The sequence below is a fragment of the Pygoscelis adeliae genome, unplaced genomic scaffold, assembly GCF_000699105.1.
Source record: "Pygoscelis adeliae isolate BGI_AS28 unplaced genomic scaffold, ASM69910v1 Scaffold232, whole genome shotgun sequence".
Lineage (NCBI taxonomy): Eukaryota > Metazoa > Chordata > Aves > Sphenisciformes > Spheniscidae > Pygoscelis > Pygoscelis adeliae.
The window spans coordinates 3,129,093-3,132,292 of NW_008824473.1; positions in this window are offsets into that span (position 1 = coordinate 3,129,093).

Sequence of the window (3,200 nt, forward strand, 5' to 3'; positions counted from 1 at the left end):
TGCTTCCCATCGGCAGGCAGGTGCTCAGCCATCTCCAGGAAAGCAGGGCTCCATCACCTGTAACGGTTACTTGGGAAGACAGATGCCATCACTCCGAACGTCCCCCCCTTCCTTCTTCTTCCCCCAGCTTTACATGCTGAGCATGACGTCATATGGTATGGAATATCCCTCTGGTCAGCTGGGGCCAGCTGTCCCAGCTGTGTCCCCTCCCAACTTCTTGTGCACCCCCAGCCTACTCGCTGGTGGGGTGGTGTGAGAAGCAGAAAAGGCCTTGACTCTGTGTGAGCGCTGCTCAGCAGTGACCAAAACATCCCTGTGTTATCAACACTGTTTTCAGCACAAATCCAAAACATAGCCTCATACGAGCTACTGTGAAAAAAATTAACTCTATGCCAGCCAAAACCAGCACACAAACAAAATGAGATGTATTCTGCAAACATGCCATAGGATAAGTCTTTCTGTTCCTGCTCGGAAGGACCTAGCGGCACATGTGTGAGGGGAACAGACAAAGGGGGAAAAGAGCAGCCTTTGGCCAGAGAATTGCATGGCACCATAGTTTGATATACACTAAACTTACATTCTGAAGATGCAGATGATTTAACTCCAACATAAGAAAAGAACCATTTATTGAGATGTTTGCAAAGTGCGGCACCTGCAGAGACTGCTGAGATGGCAACAGCTCCTAATTCAGCTTATGTGGAAGGGCTCTCCTGACCTGTGGGATAGGTGCCTCTACCCAAGCAGCCATTTCTGCTCCACCATAACTTGCTGCTGTGTGCAGCAGTTGTTCCTAGTTGCCCAGCCTGCTGCCCTGTGGTCACAGCTCCTCCGGGAGCTGCCCAGTGCCAGGGCTTTCGCTGCTGGTGCAGGACACGGGAGCTGTTGTTGCTGGTATGCGTGGCAGTAACTGCCACCGTCGAGAGCAGCGCCCAAGCAAACGGATCCACAGGCTTCATTGGAAGGTGTGACTAATGCAACACCAAGGTCTTATGAGACTAGCCATATTATCCTCTCTTCTTAGAAGCTACATTAGGAGACAGTGCTTTCTTCGTAAATATATTAGTATGTATGTTAATATTACTGAGCCCAACCACGCATGATATACTTCTGAATACATATTGCGCATCCCTGCCTCTTTTCATCTTGAAGAGAAGTTTCATCATTTCGTGGCTAGTCTGCTGGTATTATTTAAATAAAGCTGATATTATTTAAATAAAGCTTTTAAACTTTTGAATAAACTATGATTTATAATAAGCCTTGTATTTCTAAAGAGCCAAGCAGTTGAAGCCTTTTATGTGTCCATTTTCCAACTACTTACCCTCTCTATGCTTTGATCAACTACATCTGGCAAGGCTTAAAAAAACTCCCAAAAGTTTCTGAGGAAATATGGATGTTTCATCCTAGGTGCTGGAAGCCGCACCGTCCCCTTTGGAAATGTGCAATTATCACTTCAGTGAAAACCCCAAACCCACAACATTTGCCTATATGATTTCTTACTGGCCTTTACCTCTAGAGTTCCCCACCCTCTGGCACATTTTGAGTCATGAATTAACTTTCATGTCTGAGCTGAAGGACTGAAGAAATCTAATTACCATTTTAAAGCTTTTTCCCAGCAGCCTTCCAACTTCAGCTCTCTTGTTCGGCTGCATAAGAAGTATAGGAAGGGTGGCAAGTCATCACCTGTGTGCAGGTATCCTGTGTTAGTTTGGTTACTTTGAATACTGCATTGGGCAAATAACGCTTCCCTTAGTATACCCACTCACTACTTAATTCGGGATAACTTTGTAAAAACTGGTGTTAGAGTTGAAGAAGAAACACCTGCCAAGAAGGTGAGGTCTAGGGTTTATTTTTACTTTGGAATTTCAGGTCTTTCATTTTCGAAGACCTCATTACATGAAAACACCAAGGAGGCCCTTGTGTCAGATAATTAACCTCTGATAGTAGTGATGTCTCGGAACATAAGATTCCAATAAGAAATGTACATGGTGTCAGGGAAATATTTTTTAAAAGCTGCAAGCCCCCCCTAGGATAGTTAGCTGTGTTGATTTATGTATGTTTATATGTGCACGTGCCTTGGGACTGTTGCTGTCTCCAACTAGAAAAGAAAAGCAGTATGACTCATGCACGAGCATCGTAACAACTGTACCTAAAAGGGGAAGTCCTGCTGCTGTGGCAAGGGACAATCTGAAGGAACTCCAGATTTACTTTGTATAACAGGGTAGAAGTGGTATCCCAACTATTCTACTTATTCCAGAAAAGAAAAAAGTACATCTCCTGTACAACTTAATGAGTTATTATAAAAACAGAATTCTATTTACACTTTTCAGTAGTTTAAAATGTGTTGTTACTGATTTTAAATGCGTTCCTCAGCATAGGTGTTCTGAAGATAAACGCACAAATCAGTCCGGAACTCCACTCAACTCTTAGGAATTTAAGTACATTGGCATACGCATGCCCTGGAAAACAAGTTTTCCTTGGGTGTTCACAAGCATGGTTTGAAGCTCCCCTGTGCTAGGACACTGAAGAATTTATCTCGTATGTGTAATGTGCAGAGATAGGGACTGAATTGTTTGCTGTGCCTCACTGACCACTTTGGAAAATGCAGACCCTGATTATTTAGTTGGTTTGACAGAATTTTTATAACATGTTTATTGTGGAAACCTCTGGGTATCAAGGGCTTTCCAGCAGCAGCACTCAGCTGTGTCCAGGATGCCTTATGCTACCGCAAAACAGTCCAAACCTTACAAGTGAGTCTGCCCCAAAACGACGACATACTTAATACTTCTGGTTTCTTCCTTTCTTTTCCCTTTGGACTTCTGAACTTTTAGGATTTGCTAAGTTTTGTGAGGTTTCGCTGTAGCCCACAGGGTCTAGATTTATTTCAACGGGAGTCGAGATGGCTCCAAGAGCTGGAGCTTTAGCGAAAAGCCTGAATCAAACCAGCGGTTGTCAGCAGGAGGCATGGGACTGTCACCTCTCCGTCCAGCCAGGGGGATCATCCTTGCCCCAGTTCCTGCTGCCCCCTCAGAAGCGCCGGCCTTCAAAATTAAAAAGAAAAAGCCATTTATGGCCCGCTCCCTCTGGCTAAAGCTCGCTCCCACCCTCTTCTCCCCTCAGGCGCCCTCCCTTTTTCGAAGGGGGGGTGGGAAACACCACAGCCCCGCCCCCCTCACGACCCGACCGTCAGGCGCCACGACGCT